General features: G+C 37.5%; 1 long non-coding RNA gene across 2 annotated transcripts; it reads left to right on the top strand.

Annotated features, from left to right (window-relative positions):
- On the top strand, positions 1 to 24,768 carry LOC110396714. Of its 2 annotated transcripts, XR_002437190.1 has the most exons (4): positions 1 to 321; positions 1,527 to 1,572; positions 22,801 to 22,855; positions 24,637 to 24,768. It is a non-coding gene; the product is annotated as an uncharacterized LOC110396714 (long non-coding RNA). The 2 variants fall into 2 exon arrangements; XR_002437189.1 differs by lacking the exon at positions 1,527 to 1,572 and having other exon boundaries at positions 14 to 321.

The raw sequence follows: 24,768 nt of genomic DNA, 5'->3' as shown, positions 1-24,768 counted from the left end.
AATGGCAAATACACACAGTGAACACCAATTGTTCTTCTGGATATAGCTGCTGACAAAGCTGGCAGAGCAATTCTATCTTTCCTAAGTTTGGAAGCTATGAGAAGGTACCACCCTTTCATTCCTTGCAGCTCTCATAGATCTAGACAGGCCATAATAATTTGCTTAACCATAGGGAGAGCTATACCAGTGCTTTCACAAAGCTAGAGGCTTTCTTGCCCTGAAGACTGGCTTCAGCACTGTAGGTTCACGCAACCTAATCCTCCAGCTGCTGTGCTGAGGATCTGTGAAGACACTGAAGACTCTGGACAGGTAATTCCTGAGGTAAGTCTGAAAGCAAAATAAAGTGACAGTTTGTTTCCTGATCTGCTTTTCTAGGAAAATTATGCTTTACGATCAATTCTGTCCTTACACGCTGACTATAAAATTAACTTATTAGCTGACTCAACTCCATTTTGTGTGAAGGATTGAGGATTGCCTCCAGCCCTTGTCCCTTTAACTCTAATTATCAAGTGTATACTAGATTAAATTCAGAATGAAGTAGCCAGGTCAGGCAATGTACTTAAAGTTTAATGGAAGTTAATGATTCATTGATCAAACTCATTTATGTCTAATTAAAGCTTTCCTGCATTATAAAAGACAAGGGGGAAGTTTTATAATGCAACTCGCTCCCCTTCTTGCATGGTAGATTTGCTGCAGAACTGAATGGAAAATTTACAGCATCTGTATTTCATGAGAACATGGTTTGGCAACAACTCTGTAGATTTAAAAGTATAATTATTTTAGATGACTTCACCAAGTGGATGGGGTTTATGCAACACTGCCAAATACAATACCAATATCCAACTGCACACAGCCAGATTGTGAACGAAGCTTGCATGCACCAGCACCACCTCACAATAATGAAGCTCAGGAGCACAATAACAACCAGACCTCCATCTGGATCTCCAGCAGCAGCCTCACTGGAACAAGGCAGCAGTGACATTGATCCCAAGACACGGAGGCTTCCTATTGGGTGTGGATTCTCTTCACCAAGCTGCTCATGTTTAAAAACTGGCAAAACTGCCAAGCCATCTAAAGCACAGCACAGATAGAACTCAGTGCTCAAGCTTAAATGAGAATGACAGGCAACCCACTGTAACACTAAGGATTTGTTTCTTCCTCCACTGACTGTCCCCTCTTTGTTAAGCACTTTCTCAACACCATCTTAGATATAAATATGCAATCACACTACAGTGCCTCTACTGAGGAGCTATCCACCAGAACGTTACTTGTGGAATATTTATTCAAGATGGGCTAATTAAATGGGAATACCATGGCCTACTTACATAATCATTGCTCTATTACATGGTTTAATTTTTTTTATTATCCATGTGAAGAGAAAAAAATACTTTTTTTATAATCTTAGGCTACTGGAGTACAGAAAGAGCTTTTTCTTTCCTTGTAATTCGAAGTGACTGAACTTTCACATAGTAGCTAGCCTTAAATAATCTTTATATGATGGTTTTCAATTTTTTTTTGATGCACAGATTCATAAAATGGTATGATGGCATAAACTACATTGGAATGAACAAGGTAAATATTATGTAATAGTTTTTGCCTTCTTTCGTAGTCTACCATCTTATCCCTCACAGCTGCCCACAAAACATAGAATGAAACCATCTGGCCTCACACATTGATGGATATCTTATAAACATTTTTGCATTGGAGCAAGTAACAGGCCTTCATGTAAGAGAAGGATGTGGCCTTTTTTCCTCTTAACTTCTTCTATTTGTACAGTATTTTGCAAATCTGTATTAGATGCCTAAGAACAATTTGTTGACTTATTCATTCTGGTTCTTTCTCTTAAGTCCCAGTGAAGTGCACATTCCACTGTCTTCAGAATTACATTTCTATTTTGCATTCCTGACTGTCCTTTTCTTTAATTTTCCTTTAAGTAATATCTATGTTCAATTCATTTATGCAAGACTAGTAGAAGCAGCAGCAAGCTTTGGACTTCCGTACTTTCTTAGGTGTAGCTCCTCCTACCATTTTTTGCAGCCCTGTCACACCAGTAAAACATAATAATGACCACTCTGCTAAATTGCAGATGAAACAGACCTTCAGTAGCATCTCTTTTCACTTCCAGAATGAATGGCTTGCCATATATTTTCTTTGTTTTTGCAATTTTCTTTAATAAAGCCTTAACAGTTTTAACTCACAGTTTAACAGTGGCGAGTCACTACTGTTAGGGTAGTAAGATACACCATATATTTTCTGGTAAATAGTACAGACTTGCTATATATACTAAGGTCCATTCACTTAAATAACACAGTTTGATACTCCATTTCTGATCCAAAATTGTTTCTTTATCCTCAAAATTTCTGCTTTCCAAGAAGTCTGTCATTTCCCAGAAGTCCATGGAGCAGCCTGTAATAATGAGGCAGTTTGTATCATTCCCAGTGGGAAAGATCATTTCCAACTTTTTTCTGCAAGGCCTGTTGAGAATGACATTACCTCTTTTTTGCTACTCAGCCTACATATAATTTAACTGCAATTAAATCAAATGGTAATTGCAATTTAATTTAATTCCAATTGCAATTAATTCTAAGATCTCCAAGAGACAGTCAAGTTTCACCACCATATGGCCCCTCTGGATTTCCAAAGGCATGTTTTGATTCCAGTTTGGTCATACATACCCCTATGTGAAAAAAAAGTTCACAATGGTCTAGGCATTATGACTCAACTGTCTTTGTATATGCCACCATACTTGAATCATCTTGGTATTTCTAGTAACCCTGAAAGACAAGTGGGGTTTTATCCTACCTGCTGTACAATGCAGGGAAAATTATGCACGTTAATAACTGTATATCTTTATCTTGTAGATTGCTCCCCAATCCCTTTCAGTCTGTTCTGAAACTTGCACATAACTCTTTAATAAACCTAAAAAATCAGAGAGGAATCACACAAGGACACATGACTTAGAATGATTTAGGATGAAACACAGTCTGTAAGGATAAGATATCAAAGAGTAAAACACAAAATGAGTTACAACTAGCAAGGAACATAAAAGGCTGCAAAGAAAAGGTTCAGTGATTGCATCAGAAACAATTCTATCACTTCAATCTTATTTATAGAATATAAGGAAAAGAATAGAAAGTTTAGATGCACAGTATGTTGTGGAAAGAGAACAAATCTATGACACAGATAAGACTGAAATACTGACCTTTGCATTCTCTTTTTAGAATCACACAACTAACATTAAAGAGAAGCAAACTATGGTCTAGGATAAGGAAAGAACATCTTAGAAGTATGAAGGGAAGCTAGATATTTTCAACACAACTAGACATGATGAAGTACATCTTACAGCATCTCAGGAACAATCTACAGCCATTTCTAATAATTCTGAAGACAAAGGCATCTCCAAGAAGCAAACAAACAGTGCCTGCCTAAAATAACATTCCTATATATGTTATTCAAGTTACCTCCACTTAGAAGAATTCCATCAAGTAACAACTAAACTATTGGTTTCAAGTACTGAGAAGATAATTGGCTAATAAAAAGCAATAGTAAAACAAGAATAAACCATATTATACCAGTTTCATTTGGTATATTTGTAAGGAAGGTTGGCCTAAATTATAAGTAGAAAAGATATGACATTTATATTCTACTTAAGTTTTTTTTTTACGCATCCACATGATGTTGTCACGTCAGCAAAATACAATTCAAAGGAAAGATCAGTGCATGAATACCTAATTTTAAAACATACTTAATTAGGAATTTTCCAAAGTCTGAATTGGAACTTTGGAGAGAACTTCAGTGAGTCCAGTGCTTGTCAGTATCTTCAATAATGACTGAAAATGAAACAGGATTATGTTTAAAGTATTTAGTATAATATCCTGCTGAAAAGGACCGGAAGAACCAGAGAAACAATAATAGGAATATTCAGGTTGGAATGGATCTCAAGAGATCTTTAATCCAACTTTTTGCTCAAAGAATCAGACCAGGCTGCTCAGAAAGGTTTTCAAAAGCTGATTGGCTAAAGCCAAGGGTGGAGACAGCACAACCTGCAGTCACAACCTGCCATGGGCAATCTGTTCCACTGAAGGACTTTTTTTCTCTTATACCTAGTCTCAGTCTCTTTTAGTTACACTTACGTCCATTGTCTGTCATCCTCCCACCTCTGTAAAGTGTGTGGATCTTCTCTTCTTGATGATGTCCATGATGGTGTACGGGGACAGCTATTAGGTCACCCACAATCCCTCTCAGCCCAGTTAAAAAGTGCTGCCATTCCCATCCTTGCTGCTTCTCCAATACCACACTTCAGCCCCCACTCCTTTAATCCTAGCAAGTAAAAATGTAGTAAAAAGGTAAGCGTTTAAATCCAGGAAGAAGTAGTCAAATATGAAAATAAAAATTGGGAAATAACTAGCAAGGCATCAGTACTTCTAATACTGAAAGGCTTATGCACGTGGCATGTGAAAGGCATTAATTTTCTCTGGTTGTTCCTTGTGAAACCTCAGATGGACTCAACTCTGAGTCCAGCTCAGGGAAACCAAATAATAAGAGACATAGAGATAGATTGGAGAGAGCCCAGTGGAAATAATACGATTCAGAAATATGGAGATACATCCTGCTAGGAAAGATAAATCATAGAATCATAGAATTAGCTGGGTTGGAAAAGACCTACATGATCATCCAGTCCAACCATCCACCTACCACCAGGTAACCCCACTAAACCATGGCTCTTAACGCTATATCTAAATGTTTCTGGAACACCTCCAGGGATGGTGACTCAACCACCTCCCTGGGCAGCCCATTCCAGGGCCTGATCACTCTTTCAGAAAAGTAGAGTTTCCTAACGTCCAGCCTAAATCTCCCCTGGCACGACTTGAGGCCATTCCCCCTCGTCCTGTCACTAGTTACAAGAGAGAAGAGGCCAACCCCAGCTTCCTGCAACTTCCCTTCAGGTAGTTATAGAGAACAATAATAAACTGAAATAATAAACCAGAAATAAACTGGTTTATCTGGAGAAACAGAGAGAGAGTTGTCCGTGATGATAAATAGAAATATATTTATCAAAAAAACCAACATATCAGATAGTATGAAAGAATCACCAACTACAAAACTAATCAAGTGACAAAGCAGGCTGCAAAGTGAGCCACTGGAACTTACATCACTGCAGCCTTTTAACGTAGGGTAGAAAAATATGTCCCGGAGTCAGCTTAGGTACAGTCAGCGTGGTGTCAGGGCAGACAGAGGAAGGAGGAAGAACTATAAGACATCATCTATGTAAAACCCAAAAATGTATTAATAAATCTGACTGATGCCTCAGGTAGACTAATATTTTAATAAAATCTAAGCAAGATCACTATTTTATGGAATATTTGTGAGATTTGAATGTCATTAAAGGCAGACAAAGAAAAGTTAGCCAAAAAAACATATTTTATGATGCTTACACAATGTAAGTTGTATGTATGCTCATTCTCAGAGTATTTCTACTCAAACCGTGCATCTTCTGAAGGTGGATTGGGATCCCAAACCCTACAAGGACGCTGAGACTTTCTCTAGTTATGAAACTACTGTACATGTGGTAAGCATCCTGACTAAAGACAAATTGGAGACTGAATAAATCACCAAATAGCAAAGTCCACACAGGACGAGAGGAAGGGATAGAGGAATATTTGAGGCTAGAAAGCCCTTGACTCCAATAGCAGCTCTGCTTGGAGTTACTAAAAAAAAAAAAACGTCAATTCACGCTTCAGTGCCCAAATGGCATTCTTCCATAGGGCCATGTTTACTAGCTGGAATCTTCTTTCTACAGTTTATCTCAACTTTCAGTGAATGATACCTGCAGGGAATTTCTTACACTTTATTTCATAACAATCACAATTAAGTTCAAATTTTATAGATGGTTTTTCATTTGATAACATTACAGATATCATCCTAGATGCTTTGCCACAGCACCTGAAAGTGTACATCTTGCATATATTTTCCAGTGCTCTTGTGGCAAGCAGAAAGACTTCAAGTACAATTAGGATCCCATATGAGATTTCATCTGCTGCCAACACATGAAAGTCACTCCAGGAGCATAAAGACTTTATATTAAAGGCAGATAGAATTGCTTTAATCTAACCTATTAAAATAAGGTCTTTTCCTTCTTTGAGCTAAGTACATACAGCACATAACCTTTCACATCTATCTCCTATGTTCTTTGGGGGGAAATGGGAGAAAAAAAAAGGCAATGTCCATGCATTTTATTTGTTTCTGTAATAACCCTATCTTCTGATAAACCATACATGTAGAGCAATATTCTCGTGCAAATTTCCAGCAAGATAAAAATCACAAGGATGGTTCAGATCTGTCTTTATTTGAGCCAAGTATCTGACATGATTAGAAATGTTTTAGTATGACAGACAAATCAGCAACCCTCTCAGAAAGACTGCATTATGATGGACTATCACAAAGGTGCAGATGTGGGAAGATAGCGTGTGGTATATTAAGACAGAAAACATATGGAGAGAAAACAGATTTCATGGAAATTGCCACGAGATACTAAGAAAACTATTATTGACACTGAAAAGTAGGATTTAAATTGTAAGGCCCAACACTAATTCAGAATATATTTCACCCCTCTGTAACACAATGGGGAGAAAACATCCTTTCTTCTAGTCTTATAGTTCCACCCATCTGAGGACTTACATTCAGTCCTGCTGGATAAATATTATTGAACAATGTCAAATTTTTCTTAGCTTCATTTTGTTCGATAAGTATTTCCTGCAGAAGTCTGGAGAATTTTTAAATCTTCAAGCGTAAGTATGAGCAATCTTGAGATTGAGCAATCTGGAGATTAGATTGCAGTAAAATCTCCTAAAGTGCATTAAATCTGGAAAGGAAGCACAGGAAAATCGTTCTCACCGGTCCTTTCTGTTCCCAGAGAAAAGGCTAGAGTAAAAGGGAAAGCAGAAAAACAGAACTGCTGTGAGATGGTGAAACAATCTGCACATATGCATCAAAAGTTGATGGGAGAAATCAAAAAGAAACATTTGTCCAGTAAAAGTAAAGATTTTTTTTTTTTAACTAGTATTGGGTAAAATTATAAACAGCGGCAACAGGAGTGAAAAAAGCAACATTCAATTACTGTATTAAAATGTCTAGTCTCCGATCTGTAGGAGGATCTTGAAGGATATGCCTACATACATGACTATTCAGTGAAGAGTTGTCCTACATCATTTATGTCATCTTATGCGTTGTAGAAATACTAGTCTGTTAAGGAAGACTACTCATGATACCAAGAATTGATTTACCTGCCTCCCTTTCTCATTAAACAAACCTATACAGAGCTCCATAGTCCTGAGCTCTGAAACCCCAGTACCTGTGTTTGCTTATGCAGGGCAGTCAGTGTAGACATGCCGGGCTAACTCATCCTCCAAGCAACACACAGCACCCAAAAAAAAAAAAAAAAAAATCCAACCCAAACCTCCCATTAGCAGGAAGCTGGACGAGAGTAACAAGTTAACACAAGAACTCAGAGCAGAGAGGAAGAAAAAGCTAGAGGTACTTCAGCAAACAGGAACCAGAATATAGCTTCACATATATCCAAAAATTAAAGTGTTAGAAAACATCAGTGTCACTGACTGTTTGAGTAAAGACAAAAGTTCACTTCTAGCACGGAAAGTTCATGAAGTGACCGTGATTCTATTCCACTAGGAAGGGTGAATTGGTGTTACTAATTCTGAAATTATAGCTGAAACATTATTCTTGTCACTCTCTTCAGACCCGAAGCACTAATTTTCCACATCAAAACATCTTAATAGATGACGCATTACCGAAAAAAAGAAAGATGAAAGAATATAACTTGCTTTAAAGAAAGAAATATTTTAATAAGCTTTTAATCACAATTAGTCAAAAGTACTTTTAAACAACTGTCACATAAGATATGTATCTGTGTATTCCCTGGGTAACTGTGGGTTTTCTGTTGTTACTGTTGGTAAAGAAATAAACTATAATTCTCTTAATGCAAGTAGCAAATTTTAGCTAACACACAATTCCCAACTTCTAATTCTCAAATTTCCTTTGTAATCATATCACTAATTAAATAACCCAATCCTATTCAGAATTACAACACATCTCAGGATTACTGTGGACTATAATCACAAAATGTTCTGGTTATTTGATGCCCTTTGACTGTTGGTATAACCCAGAAAAAACTGGTGTTTTTCATGTTAACTGAGAAACCTTGATTAATGTAGAAAGGATAAGGTCAAAATGGTAAAAGGATAAGATCAGAAAAGTAAAAATGATAGATGTTTTCTTTTATTGTCTATCCATCCACATCAATTCATGACTCAGTGGCCACGTGGCATATACTGAGAATCAGTGCAGCCTTAGTACTATTCAGAAAGGACATGACCTGCAATCCTTCTAGGCCTCGTAGCATTAGCTAGAAATACCAAACTATAAAATGTGAAGCTTTTATTTTATGTGCTCAAACAGAAATCCAAAAATCAAAGTTAAAGAAATCCAATAAAATTGCTTCCAGATTACAATGTTTACTGAATAATCAAGAACAGAACAACAACAAAAGAATCACAAAAATACGCAGCCATTTACCCTTCTGAATTATCATCTGCAGAAAATAGGTGGTAGAGTTCCCATAATAGGAAAAATTGGATGTATCTCTTTTAAAGGTGTGAAAAGAGAATGACAACAGCTTTCTTTGTTTTTACAGTTCTATCTCAATCCCTTAAGTTTTGCAGTGTCCCTCCAGGCCCCTATCAGTGAATGTTGTTGAAATTAGTCCATTTAAAAGATAGGTTGAGCCATTTTTGCACTGACTTATATAAAGCCATTTTTCTGTTTTATTAGTCACATTAGCATTCTATTGCCCTTTAAATGTCACAAGTTCAAGAGTACAGCTGTACATATCCTAGAAATATTCCTGTTTGATGTAATAAAACAGAAAGGTACAATTCCCTGGGACAGATAAGGTGACAAAAAAGAGGGAAGTGAATGGAGCATAATGGTGCAGAGTAAAACAACAGGTAGTAAAACAAGATTGTTTCCAAATCAAGGAGGAGCAGGAACATTACTGGCAGAAGAGATTTCGAAAGGCTTGTTTGTTCCTTCTCTTATCAAAACAGCTGAAGAACCTGCCACTGCCTCTAGCTCACAGAAAGGAAGAAAAATGACACTAAACTCACTTCAGGTGTATTCCCTTAACCTGTTAGGTGCCTTTTCAAAGCCACATTGTGCATTCTGACTACTCTCATTTATAAGCAGTGATTTATTTCAAAGCAGAAACTTGTAGAATTCCCCAGCTGCATGTTGTACCCTAACGTAAAACACTGCAAGGTTATCAATGACAACATCAGAACTGCAAACTGGTCGGAGAGAATGCTTGGAGAATAAATGAATTCTAAAGTCAGTGGCATCTGACCTGCCATGGTCTTCTGCCAAAGGCAATGGAGAGAAGAAAGACAGACAGACACACAGAAAAAAAAAAGAAAAAGAGACGTGAAAGTGTGCTAATGAGAACATACAAGACAGTGAAAAATAATCCTGTGAAACCAAAGTGTTTCTCCTCAAATTGTGAGCTTCTTGTTTTGGAACTCAGCTATATATTATTGGAGCTGCATTATGATTCCCCCAGTGAAAGCTCTCTCTGCAGCAGATAGCAGCTGATAGCAGTTCAGTGCTTAGAACAGCAAACACACAACTTGAAAACATCACCCAAACTACCAAGTTCAGTTGCTTACAATGGAAAGCAATATACAGTTTTCCCCAAACTGCTATGTTACTACATGTTACCGCAGCCCATGCTACACTACCCATCACCCTACGGCAAGCACAAGGCTCAGTGTGGAAGCTTTTGAATGCAATGGACCACAGGAAGACGCAGCTTCATTTCTGTTGCCACGCATTACAGGTCCCTGCAGTTACAGACAACTTATTAGATAAAAGTCACTGACTACCTAAAAAAGAAGTTATGATCCATGATATAAAGGAGAGGAAATTCTTTCTCCCTCTCTCTTCCCTCGATCCCACAAATCCATGACAGTCGTTAAGGAGAACTATCCATGAGAACAGCACATGGTGAGAACTTACCCATTTACACATCCAGCCAATAGGCACTATTTATAAATCTATGCCCATTAAAACTACGTTGTGACACCAGCACTGCATCCACAACAACAAATTCACAGTGGCATCACTGCCTTCCATCTCACGCTGCATAAATTTAAGCCTACTCACGTTTTGACAGGGCTCCATGGTTACCGGAAAAAGTGCGGCCTGCCCACAGGTCTGGGCAGGGCCTGCAGTCTGCCCTGCCCACCGCCCCACCAGGAGCAGGGCACCTCCCTGGGGACAGGCCAAGGCCAGGCTAGGACACGGATCTAAGAGCGAGGGTCAAGATTTTGGCTCTTGTTCTCTCATTAAAGCTTCTATCTTGTATGTCCTGAGAACTCTGAAGGTAGAGTCAGGCTACTCTGGTAAAAAAAAAAAAAACAAAAAAACAAAACATTGCTGTAACACCCACCACACAAGCACTGACTGCCCCTCACCTCATGTCCCAGGGCCTGGCTGTGCATGTACGTGGAAAAATGCACCTCTCCAAGAAGCTGGATGGAAAGAAGTATAACAGGCCAGGAGAACTGCTGCAGTGCTAGCCCTTCCTTCTCCAGAGCAGCCTACATAATATCAGCTGCCAGGTTTGGAAAAACAAATACAGGATTGACAGTTTGAAGATCCAGTAACAGCTCTGGCAGCACAGAAAGACCAACAAAGCAGTGGCGCAGGAGGATTGCTGCTGAAGGGCAGCTAATGCCAGCTGCTCTTTTACATTGGTGCACAAGACATAAAATTAGCATTTGTCAAGCAGAAAGCAGTTGATTAAGAAAAGATGTACAGGCTACAGATGGCCATGTACAAACACAGAAGCCAATGCCACAGTCCCATGGAAGAGGAGTAAAAGACAGCCCTGAGTGAAAGGGCCTTCTTTGACCCAGCAGGAGCTCACACCATCATGCCTAAATCTGGTGCTGGGAGCAACACCTTCAGCTCTGTATTTAGGCAGTGCAAGCAAGCAGACCATCTGGAAGCTAGTGTATATCGCCTATCACAGTAAATGACAAAGTCATTTAAGTCTCAGAAAGACAACTTCCAATCATGTCTTCTAATGTAGACTTTCCTGATCCATTCCTGGTATAATCCTGAAGAAGGATGTAGACACTGCTCTTTTGCGTACGTTTTCTTCACCTGTAAACTTCAGCTCCAACTCACTAAAAGAATGGGTGTAAGTAGGAAACAATGTCAGTATTTTCATGTATAATGCCTCTGGGAAAGTTAGTTTCCTCTCCTTGAAGCTGTGATGGCTTTTCCCTTGCAATCTGTCAGGTCTGCAACTGAAGTACTAAAAACTGGAAGCAGGCAACTGCTAAATCCACTCATGAGATGCAGTACAGCTCTTCTGGTCAAAGCTGACCATGCTTCTGGAACTGACAGCCTAGACAATACACGCTCTGGTAGACAAAGATTGCCGCCTTTTTGTGCATTAGTTCAGAGCAAGGAACTGCACTTGCATCCCACTCCTTTGATTCAAATTGTTCCAGAAACTACATGCTAGAGTATCTTCTGCAAGTTCTACTGACATTTCTTCCCTCCCTCTATTGTTACAGAATCTGAGGAGAGAAATTTAGACAGAAATGCATTCAAGTATTTTTCTGAGTTATAGAAACCCCACATCATATGATGTTAAATCAACATGTGAGGCAATGCCTGTCATCTTGTTTCAGAAAACAATCGTTCCATATAGCCAGTCTTGCATTCTCATAGCAATGGAACTAAGAACTTCTGGCAGTTATTTTGTTAAAAAAAAAAAGATATTTCTACCATTTATATTAGACATGTTTCTTCTTTATTTTGTATTAGAGGCTATTTTAAGCTCATCTATAATGATGTACCCCAGGAAAGCTAACAATATAGGCATACTTTATTTTTCTGCATTTGCTTAGCTATAGTTTCAAAAACTTGTGTTATAGATAATACTAATATTATTCATGATGTCTTAGTTAAATCACATTTTGCTTTTGTTGATCTGTCCTTATGAAGAAAAAAAAAACCAAACTGTGGAAGTTTGGTATTTTCGTTTTGCTGCAGTAACACAGAAGCACGCCTACCAAATCAGGGTAGACATCCATCTAGTCTAGAGTCTAAAATCAGTGAAAGCAAGGAGAGAGATTCTTAAAGCAACTCCCAAGGATCCATCAATTAGAAAAGAGTGAAGTACAAAAGAATACTCTCTCACAAGAGAGGAGAAACTAAAACAACAAAAAAAAATGCAGCTCCCCATTTTTGCACTAGCACAAACATAAACTCTATAGTTACTTTGTCTGCTTGTCTTCTTCCAGAAATTTAATCAGGGACCGCATTTTATATTCTATGCAAAGTGGATATTCACCACTCACTATTTTCTTCCTATGCGCAGAGAAATTAAGATTTTTTTAGCCATCCTTTTGTAATACCTTTTCTGAACTGTTCCCCAAAAGAGATCTAAGAGATCTCTAGAGTTCTATGCTAATAAAGTATCCAACTCTTCCAAAAAAAAAAAAAAGCATCCCAGTCCACTTCATCTTACATGTGCTTTTTGTATTTTGTAGTTTCTGAAGAATTTGGTGAGCTTTAGTTACCTGCAGCCATTGATACAGTGAGAGACCAAGATACTGCATTAGAAGCAGTTCCTCTGACATACTGTGGCACCACAACTAGGGCAGGTTGCTGTGAGAAAAAGCCTGCATTTTCATTGCTTCTCATTTACACTACAATAATCGTATTTAGTCCATCTGTTCACTGCACGCCCTCCACCCCTCCCCAGAAGAAAATTAAAGTTTACATAGAACCATGGTAGGCCATTAAATGGGAGGGGGGAGGAAAAAAAAAAGGGAAAAAGGCTGCTATTACATCTATTACATTCTCCAGCTGGCCATGACGCTGAACAGAAATGTCACAGCAGAAATTTGCTTTTCCTGTAGCTAAGCAGTGAAGACACTTGTGCATCATAACCCAGAGCTAAAGACACAGTTTTCCTGGAATGGGATATTTTGCTGATCTGAATCTCTCCTCTGGGATCAGCAACAATTCTGTTAATAAGAGACAGCCCTAGAGTAGAGCTTGTGGCAGCATTGTGGTAGATTTAGAGATGAGGTAAAAGGCAGAGGAAAAATTCTCAGCTATCAAAAAAAAAACAGGCACTACACTGTTTTTTCCTATGTGTATGAAAAGAGCAAAGAAAACTTGATGCACCCCCAAAGAAGGCAAGTGCTGTCATCATTGACCATAGAGTGTGATTTGTGCATGCCCATTGCAGCAGTTTCCTGTGCTTCTTTCTGGCAGCAGAAAGACCATTCTTCATTGTCTGATGGCTTCAGTGGATTCAGTCAAAACTTCCCCCACCCCAGCTTTGCAAGGAAGTTAGGAGGTGCAGCCTCAGGAGCTGTCTCTGGTTGGTACAGCAATATATGGGATGCAACTGGATCTTCTGTGCATCCCTGTTCTTGAATAAATGTACTGTCAGATGCAATCATGGGCTTATTATACCAAACATAGTGAGCTGGCCCACTAAAACAGGCTTTTTGCTTTACTGACACCACATGGAGAGACTGCTGCTACTTTGACGATAATGAAAGCTTGCAGCTCTGGACCTGTGCTCCTCGGCCCTATCTCCCCATTTACTCTGCAGTTATGTTGTGATGTGAAAGCAGGATAAGATAACAGACCTCCATGCCCCCCACCTAAACCTTGCAAAGAAATTAAAAAATAATTCCCATACCTATGCAAGAAGATTAAAATATGGAGTGAGCAGCGCAGAAGCAGGTGACTTCACATCCAGCAATTTTCCCCACAGATCCATCCTACAACAGATCCTTAGTTAACTGCCAAGGTTGAGGGCACTAAATTGACAAAATTTACATTTACTGTAAGTATGTGCCCTGAGCACAAGGGAAGGAAGAACAAAGTCTGTAAGAATACGTATTTTTTGTTTCTCACTTTCCCCAATATTTCTATAAGGTTATCTCTTTGCCGACACCACTTGATAGGTTTCTCATAGAGAAGGCATCATTTAATGCCTGATGCCCTGTACATACACCGGAATTCCTTTAAAGCCTTGTGTGAAAGAATACAGAAGATTAAAGCAAAAAAGAAAAAGCAACACATTTTCGTTTACTATCGAAAGCTGCTCTTTATACCTTTTATTTATTTATATTTGCCTTTTTTTTCCTCATCTTATTAACTTTACTAAATACAATATTGGGTAAGATTCATATCCTGTATATATGTGAGGCAAAGTATGACAGCAGGCAAAAAAAAAGTTTATACTGCTGTATAGGAATCAGTTATTTTCATCACTGCCTTACAGAGAGTAAAAATAATGAAGAAGGGTACCTGAGAACAGGACATGAAACAGCTTTTATTTTTTGAATATTTAGTGCTTCTAATCAAAAAGATTTCACGCCCATATATGATGAAAAAGCCGCATAAAGTTAATGGCAAAAAAAAAGTGTTTGTGTTTCACTGATAGCATCAGAATGTTTGAGATTTAGGTCAGCTGTAACTAGTGGGCTCTTATTTAATACCACAAAATAAATCCATACATTTGCAAAATGTACGTTTCATAAATCAGATCAAAATGATCCCTTGCTGTTGTCCATTGACTTTTTTCAAGCCAATACTTCTTCCTTCATTTTCCCTTTCACAGATACGCTTTTATTTTCCCCTAAGAATCAAAATCACGAGAGCCTAAAATAACTCAGATTTTATTTGTTTTAAGTAACTTAGATTTTGCACAGTGTAGCCATGGATATAAACACATCTGAAACTCATGACCAGTCTATTCTGTTGATACTGAAACCCGCATTTTTGAAGTCTTTCACATGAGCACACTGTGAATCCAAAATCTTGTTATACACAGACATACACTGAAAGCAGCATAAGGATGCTGAATGAGAGTTTCCATGCAAGAATTCCACAAGTTGTACACTGTACAACACAGTTGTTATTCTTAGACAAACAGCAGAGTACTTATTTTAATATCTTTAAAATGGATTGTAACAAAGGCAGAAACTCCTAGTCCTCATTGCAACTTATTACTCATTCAGCTGATACAGAAATATGCTTTCATGAGTACTGGTGCTAAGTTCATTCAGGGGAGTATTTTTTGTTCATAGTCACATGAGCATCCTTCTCTTTCCACTCCTGTTTCAGCTGTGATCTTATTAGAAACCTCAAGGCAAACAGAAACACGATCAGACCTACCTCTAAATAAATCCCAGAATTTAAATATCAATAGCTTCTTCCAAAGAATCCAATTAATAGAAAGCACATGTAAACACAGTGAATTTGGTGAATATAATATTTGGGATGCAATACTCCCTTCAAGTACTAAGGCATCATTCTAAACTAGTTAAAAAAACAGAGCTCCTAACCCATTTCTTTCAGTATGACATTGAATGGGATTAACTCCTAAACCTGTACTTGCAACACTTTGAACCTCATATAAAAAGTTGTAGTAGTTTACTGTTGTACAAAAGAAAACACTCATAAAACACCTCTGCAAGGGAGATTCAAAGAAATAAGGTCTTGAACAACATAACAGTCAGCAATGAAAACCAGTGCAGCTTGTCCAGATATAGAGAAGACTGAAATACACAGTAATACGCAGATAGTAGTACCATAAATGTAATAAAGGATCAGAACCTTCAAAGGCAGTCTTCTCCACAAGCAATTGTCTCCCTTGGGTAAAGATAAAAAAAGAAAAAAAATTCAACTCATGACACAAATCATGGTGCTTAATGAACTCAGATATTCTGATGAATACCATAATCCAAGAATGTAACTGAAATAGGGACAAATCAGCAGTTGAAGATCTGACCAAAAATACACAAGATTGTATTTTGAATCGCTAGCATGCGAGTATTATCCACCAGCATGGCATGCCAGCTTTTCATTTATATTGATTACAGCATTGTTGGGGATTCACTCATAATGAAGACCATTTTATCCTGCAAATGGAGTGGCAGAACTAACTCTTAATAATCAGCTATAACATAAAGCTGAGACAAAAGTAGAAGTCTCAGTTCCTGTGAAAGTACACTGGTGTTTCCATTACTTTTCATTCTTGTTTGGGATGAAAAAGAGAAATCTTACAAAAGTCAACATCCCTGCTTACTGGACAGACTACTCAAATGAAAATAAATCAAGAATTTTCATTCCAGTAGCATCACAGAATCCTGCATCCTGAGCCACTAGAAAGATTTTCAGTGTGACATTCAATCATAAGATAAGTATCTTGTTTTCTCCCACAAACCAGCATTTCTGATTGGACAGTTTCTCTCACAATTGCGCGTAGAGTCATGTGAAAGATTTCTTCCTGTTTGTCTCTGAAGGAAAAAAATCAAGGCCTTCTTTAAATTACAGTTTCTTATTTTAAAACTTCTACCATCATGGTAATTGCTATTCAGAAAAAGAGCAAGAAACAAAAAACTTGACCAGTGCTACAGTTAGACAAACTGCAATCACTGAAGAGACTTTTTGTAGATAAAGCCTTAACTTCTATCTGATTTCAGATTTTGATCACCTGAAGGTAAGCTTAATATCTTATCACAATTAAGTGCACTCAACTTCTCATCTTTTAAAAGCTCTTATTTTGATTAGACTAATTCTGCAGAAAGTCCCTAAATCTAAGAAAGAAAAAAGAAGTATACAGATGAAAAGCATTAAGAAACCAAATATTTCAAGGGCAAGGTCAAAGTCTAAACAAATAACAAGGAAGCAACACATACTACTGAAGTATCTTCACGAGATTAGCCTCAGCTTTAGAGAATATGCCAAGTTTTCTGAAAAGATGCAAGATATCATGAAATGCTGCTCATTGTTTAATAAAGATGATATCATAACAAGTTGGTGCCAAAGGGAATAATTTGCAAAAATGTCATACACTAGAGATCTGGATCACCAAATGATAAGCTGGCTCTCGTTACTATTCCTGACTGCACAGCTCTCCATTTTGTGGAAAAACTGGTCAAAACACATATTACAGAAATTGCATGAAGCCTTTGCATCCTCATGGACAATGCATCATCGACTTGCAGCTGATCTAAAATTTTTCAAATAGACATTATAGAATCATAAAATTCCCTCCCTCAGAAGACAAAGCACAACTTCTTGAGGTAGATGATGAGATTAAGGGGTGATATATTTGAACAAGGTTACTGTTCCTGGCCTTTCCTGAAGGTCCAACTGTCTAAATGGATTCACAGGCTATGGCAGACTGGCTCTAAGCAGTTACAGATTTCTTTACAATCACAAGGGGACACATCCTTCCCAGATTTACTGAAGAATTGCCCAATGGAAGCAAGAAAAAAGAAAAATAAATTTAAAAATGTAGAGAAGAAAAGGAAGTCTTCCTAGAAAATGATAACCAAAATAACTAAGTGATATGGAGACGTGTGGGTGGTTGAGAGATAAGCAGCTATAAAAGCACATAGGGAGGGAAACATCAGCAGGAGTCTGAGGGAGAGACAAAAGCATATACAACGGAAAGGAGATACAGAACACTTTTTTTTTGTTATGTTCTGCTTGTTTTTGGTGTTGACTATGTATTGTCTTGTTATTTTTTTAATATCTGGAAATACAGAATTTTAATAAGAAGATATTAGGTGGAATTTTCGCTGTTTATACGAGCAACTAAGATCAAGTTCGTAACTGTACACAAAAAAAAAAGCCAGCAGTTTTAGCAGTCTTATACTGGAAAGTGAGCTACAGCTCCTTGCTCTTCTCTGTAATGGATTTCTGAGAAATGAAGAGAGAAATCTGTCCAAAAACCTCTCACAGTCAATCCAGTAGTCCCACCTCCTTTATACAGTTTTTTGACAATCCTCACACACCACTCAGTCCAAATACTGTCCATCCAGCACTCTGAAGGGAGGACTGCATGGGCTTTTCTATAGCAACGTGTACTGCTCAAGATGAAAAATTTGGGGGAATCCTTCTTGAAGAGAATAAAATGAATAAAACGATAATTTAGAAAGTTAGGACTCAAGCATTTAGTTCAAGTTATGCTACAGCTTTCAGTAGTGCTAATTACTCTGAAGAAAGAAATAAGATTCGTGTACGTATTGCAGTGGCAGTTTAATTATTAAATCCTTCTAGTTAAACTGCCTCATAGAATGCTCCTTTTCTTGTGCAGCTATAGTTACACATGTCCCTTGAAAGCCACAAGAGGGAATCATCCTCCATCCACTTAAAAATAATTTAAAAAATCCTAGAATTGTTGACAAAATATCCACATTCACCTTAGTATTCATAAGCTTTCTTGCAACATTAAAATATTTTTCAGCCATGGCAGGGGTGATTTTTTCATTAATACAGAGCCAATTGCTCGCAAGAGTTCAATAAAACAGTCAAGCTTTCCGTTTCCAAGGCAGGATCATAAAATATTTCAAAACTGAGTAAGTAGAGAAACAGAGCAAAGATCAAGGGCTAGGTTTCTCAGAGTGTACCATATAGCTTGGAGGAGGTGCCAGATAACCTTGGCTGAAGAGACTGTTTAGAATTTAAAGATGAAAATCTAACGTGGCAAATGAGCAGTGTTAACTGAAAGCCACCAGCTGGCAACATGAAAGACAATGTTCAGTGTTGTATCTGTCAAGAGTATACCTTTGGCTAAATCATTAAGAAATTATCCTGCTAGTAATAATGCCATGCAATTTCATAGATCTATCATATACATCAGTAAGAATGGTCTACCTGAGTATCTAATGATTTGACAAACATATCACTAGAGCAATTGCTGAATCAGGATCTTCCTGAAGGTCTTGAATAGCTACATAGGCCTCTTCCTTACTTCTTTACTCTAAAGCTGTGAAACAACAACAGCAAAACTGACAAAAAAAACTTTTTATCTGTCAACAGAAGAACTTCTGAACTTTTCCTTCCCATTAGCAGTATGACAGCTGCGTAGTACTGAATGATTTATCTGTACCTGGTAATACAGCACACCTGGCCCTCTGACTGAAAAACAGATTGCTCATCAGAGTATCTTTATAAGATTTATTGTTCCAGGATGACAGACCTGAACGTCCCACGGCAATGACAACTTCCAGCAGTGACTGCTAGTTATATACGGGGTAGTGTCTGCAAAGACTAAGCTTAAAATCAGAGACCTCTCCTAGGAACCCAAATGGCAATGAGACTTACTCAATTCTTCCACTCTTCTTTCCAAAGGAATCCATTGTAACTGGAAAAAGTATTAATCCATAAATGCAGATTATTTAGAGCATCTCATATGCAAGTCTAATTTTATCAGAAAGTCACACATTACAAATTGAGTAGTGAGCATATCTACCCTTGCTGAACCAATGGTTATTCAATCAAACACAGGTGCAGCATCATTTTTGGCAAAATGCTAGGACCTGAGCATTAAATGCGTGCTTTAATACTAAAATGTTACAATCCACACAGGGTTCTCTCTCTTTATATCTGTCTCTTTTTATTCCATTGAAGCATATGCAACAAAAGGGCAAGGTTTCATGTAATCTGGACACTTAATGTATGTAAATTGACTATTCAGAAAATAAGAGCATGACTGCATAACATCTATTATTATTTTCAAAGTCAATAACCTATTTTCTTAGAGAAGCAAGAACACTTCTTTATACAGGCAAAACTCAAGTACAAATTATTTTGTCAGAAAGAAGCCGCAAATTGTACAGAATTTAAATACAATTGTATTGGGAAAGATGACTTTAAAATAACATTATGGATCTCTACATCTATTAAGCCCCACTTATTGCATGCTAGATTTGCTCAGCTGTTTACTGTCAGCCCAGAACTGACCTTTGGCCTCTCCTTTACAAATGCTCTCCCGTTCTGAAAGGGATACTCTGCCCCAGCCCTCAGCTATGGCTGCTTGTGGCAGTTGTATTTCTGCATTGACATTTGATGCAGATGTAGGTCAGTTCTGGTGTTACACTGGATCAGCACAATTAGCAGTTAAGACAATAAAGCTTTTTTAAATTAACTATGGCTCCAGAAAAGCCAGTGACAACGTACTCAGTAATGGAGGAGGAGCAGAAGATCACCTTCATCTTCTTCAGGAATTCTGAGTGAGAACAAAGACTGAGCAAATTTCATGCTAAAAGAAGTGGTTTGTCGCATTTCTGAGTATTTCAACTATTCTTCCCTCCCCTGTGAACAAAGGTGAAGACATCACAGACTCCTGTTCCTTTCTTCCTATAGTGCTTCTTTAATTTGCACATTTCCACACAAATTTGATTATTTTTTTTTAATTAGGTAGCTACATTAGCATGCTTCACTGTTTCAATAACAGAACACACTATACATTACTTCCAAAGCAAAGAGCAAGAGCTAAGAATTTGTTTCTTAAGTAGCTTTGAGGAGTACTGCCACTATGTTGGACAGTTATGCTTTTAGTTCACAACCATCAAACCTCACTCGAGAACATTTATCTCAGCAAAACTTCCATCCTAAATTACTAGAATCATTGGGCCTAAATACTCTTCCATAACATGGATGTTCTTCCACATCGGTATCTGCACACTTAAACTAGCTGTAGTACTGTTGAATACAAGGGACTTAATAAATGAAGGCAGAAGCATGGAAGTAAATTGACAGAAGTGTAGAAATACAAGGTTAATGCTCTTCACTGAAGAAATTACATTTTGCCTCACACTGAAAACTCTTACAAAAGAGAATCAACAGCAGTAATATATTTCTCAAACTGTCATGCAATAGTCAGCATTGGAAGTTAATCAGAGATGAATAACTTTCTACCCAAGGATATTAAAACATCTTTCATACTTTCATTGTCCTCCTCAGACTTAACCTAACTACCTTTATTAACCTACAAAAAGGAACGTAATAACTCTTCCCCAAACATATCACTTATTCTGTTTACTTACTCCTCCTCAGACTTGCATGGATTGCTGTAGCTTTTAGAAAAAAAAAACTGCAGAGACCGGAAGAGAAGCTTTAAAAACAAACAAAAAAGCCAAACTGATAATTGCATTATGCAATTCAAAATGACACATTAGTAAAGTAGAAAAAGGGAGTCTCAAAGGCTAATGTTGGTGCATTACTTTTTCCACTTTCTCACTCTAAGCAGACGTACAAAAAAGGCAATCAAAATATTTTAGGTTTTTTTCTGCTATAGTTGCTGAGTGGTATCAGAAAAGAATCTTCAATTACAGTTATTTGCACTCAGGTTATTATAATACCGATAGAAGCAAAAAGCGTGAGCACTAGCATGGTAATCTCAAAACAGCAAAAGAGAAAATACTAGATATACAAAGTATTCAACAGTCAGTCATTAAATGGGGAAGTGGTGTTTTGAGCAAACGATGCCTGCAAAGCATTTGATTGTGGAGCACTATTCAGTTGCACCCTAATGCAGCAAATCTGGAAGAACGAAATGTGATTTTTAACTGAATACCTTCCTTCCTCTGTGCTCCAATAACTGTGTCAGTATCTTTTCCTCTTGCCACTTCTGTGAGTTCCCACATAGATTTTGACAAACATAGTACAGTTCATCTCCATGCTTGACATCTGATTTTAGGTGCTAGGATTTCTAGCCAGTGAGCTTAGTTGAATTTAAAACAACATCTATCTTAAATTCCCAGCTTATGCTATTCTGCTAGTAATTTACCATCAAGATGAATTCATTCCACTACAGAGCAATCAGGTCCCCTTCTAAAGGCTTAAATGCGGCAGTGTTGAACTACAAATGAACTTAGGGCCAGCTCAGTTTCATTATCAGGTGAGCATACAAAAGAGCTACTCAGGGTTCAAAAGTAAACCTATTATGCCTCAAAGGAGTTCATTAATTTTCCTTCCACATTTCTGCAACATACATACCCGCTCTGTAAACATATATCCATTTTGACTACAGTGTGTGTGTTCATACCATGCTAACAACCTCCTAAATCTCACATAGTAAGCAGCAAGCGGCAAGCTTCAGTGAAACCACACAAATATCATATTAAAGCCACTCTTAAAAAAAATCTGCATTTTGTGGATCAACAAGTTACTGTTTCATATCTACTTATGTCATCATGTATTGTACAAAATCCACTGAGTAATAAAATGGTGGCTTGCACATCATCTACCAGAGGCATTTGCCCATCGTGCTAGACTTGCTCTATCCAGCATCATTAGGGTAGATTCCACTGAGATACATGCAGTGTAATAAAAACATGAGTGGTAACACAACCTCTGAACAATCCCAGCCCCAAAGCAACATTAGCAAAAGTTTTTTTTAAGAATGGAGACCTCCTTCAGTATATGTTTAGAAGTTAGCTTGGAAACAAGTATATTGTCTCAGATAACAGCTCTGGGAAATATAGTGCAAAAACGTATCTAGCTATAAATATCAGAACCTTGCATTTTTCTCAGAATACCAAGCAGTACTCTCTCTCTCTCCCTACTCAGTCCTAACATTTATGTCCTTAGAACAGATTATTTACTCCCATTTATATTCCCATCCTTCTCACTCAGGGAAAGTCTGCGTTCAGATACAATCCTCCTTTTGTAAGCTCTTGGATGACAATTTTTCCAATGACAGCTCCACAACACAAAATACCCATCCTTCTGTACTTTTTATTGTTTAAATTTTTTCTGAAGAAAGCGCAAACTTACGTTTCAACTCAAAAGTTTTTCCCCACTGGTATGATGACAAGGCTTCAGTAGAAGCTCTGCTTGTGGTAACTCTGACATCCAAAGGATAATCAAAAAGTTATTGTCACTTTGCAGGTGGGATCACAAAGAGAAAAGAAAAAGACTAAGAAGAAAACATTGACAATCCAAGGTAACATGGGAAAGAAGTAATGAGTAATGTCATCTTTCCAATTTTTCTCTGTAAGCAGAATATTTCTCATGTAAATTCGTCACTGCATTGCTTGAGGATTGAAAAGACTGTCAATAATAAAAAAGGGGGAAAAGTATCAGAAGAAATACAAAACAGATGTGTGTGAGAAAAAGTAGGCAGAATACTGGTAAATTTTAAGCATGGTAGTTCCAAGTGAGACAACAGAAGCACTTCAGTTATATCAAGTTTTTCTTATATTCAGCTCTAGAAGAACGGTTGTGTCTATTGTATCCTGCCAGAGACAAGAGACCATGGAAGGAAAGAGACACCTTGTTTTTCATTTTGTTTGCACATGGATAAAAATGCAACATCTGCATACAAAACAGTACACTTTTTTTTCATCTATCCACAGTTGGTATTTCTGCTATAAGCAAGGAAAGCTGAGCTTCACTGATTAACAGCTGTAGATCTCTATATTGTTTCCACTCATTTCAACAGTGATTATATCATGGCCATAAGCCTCCTTCAATGAATTAGGCATGCTAGACACTGCAGTGTGGAATGCAATAAGAGAAACAGGTCAATGGGTTTTCATTGAATTGTTTATTTGCCAGTCATACAGGCTTTAAAAAATAATAAAAAATACATAAAAAAATCAGCATATTAAATCCAGACTGTTTTCCAAAAAAGTGAAGATAGTTTAAACTAAGGAGACACTGGAAAAATTCTTAAATTCCTAGCAGAGAGGAACAGTTGAGCAAAAATAAAGTTTTCACATAAAAATAATCTTTAACTCAACTTCTGGTTATAATACGGTAACAAAAGTGAAGCACAAATCTAGTGAAATAGCTTAGCCATTATACAAAGGTGAAGAGAAAAATGATGCAGGTCATTCAGAAAATATTTTAAAATCAAGGTTCCGATTGTAAAACTATTAAAGGAAATCTGACCTCATTCTGCTTTGCAACTTAAAAGCTTTCAAGAGCAGTCACTTCTCAGCACATTTTTTTCCCCATTTTTTCCTCATTTTTCTTCTCCTTTTTAAAAACAGATTCTAGCTGTGCAATATGTGAAGTTGTCACATAAGAAATGGAAGTGTGTTTTGCTTTAAGTATTCCCTTTTCACACCAAAAGATATTTCAGAGCATGAAGCACCTTTGAATGGTAGCAGAAGATATTATACCTAACTCAGAAGTGAAATTTATGTTAACGGGAATATAGACACATTAAAAACTACTCTTTAGGCCCAGAATCTCTAGGGGAACTTAGTATAGCAAGGGGAAAAAGGAAAGTAAAGGAACACTCCACAGTGGCATCTCCCTGTACGAGGGAGTCAAGAAGAGGCCACTAAAAAGTTCACCACTTGCCATGTGCCCTTGAAGAGAGCACTGGGGTGTACTATTAACTCAGAGACAACTCCTCTGAATATTACTCACATAATTTACAGCAGAAATGTCATCAAGTCCTGGTTGAATTGTTCATATTTACTGGCCTTTTTCTGAAACGCTGTATAATTGTCAGAGAATTACATGAATGTGCTGAAGCACATGACAATTCTTAATATATCATTTAACTTGCAGATTGAACTAGAGATTGCGAAGGATTTTCTTCCTTGCTTCAAATAATTCATAGTCAATTCCTATAAAGGAATGCTCACTTTGTCTATTTCTATATTAACTCCAAAGCATCCTGATTTTTTTGTAATAATAGCTTACATTACTGTAATTGCAAGAGGAAAAGATAACAAGTCCACCAGAAATATTTATTTTTTTGATCCACAGATTCAAAAGTAGAATTGTCTTGAAATAAACAAGATGAAGACTTCAGATTCTGTCAGTCTGAAAATGTCATTGGGCACAATGTGAGGAGAAATCAAGATACATTGTGGTAAAACAGACAGCACACCTCACTTT

Source organism: Numida meleagris, chromosome 3 (genome assembly GCF_002078875.1).
Source record: "Numida meleagris isolate 19003 breed g44 Domestic line chromosome 3, NumMel1.0, whole genome shotgun sequence".
In the NCBI taxonomy this organism is placed as follows: Eukaryota; Metazoa; Chordata; class Aves; order Galliformes; family Numididae; genus Numida; species Numida meleagris.
The sequence above is the reverse complement of the archived record's forward strand: the minus strand, read 5'-3'. Positions and strand labels throughout refer to the sequence as shown.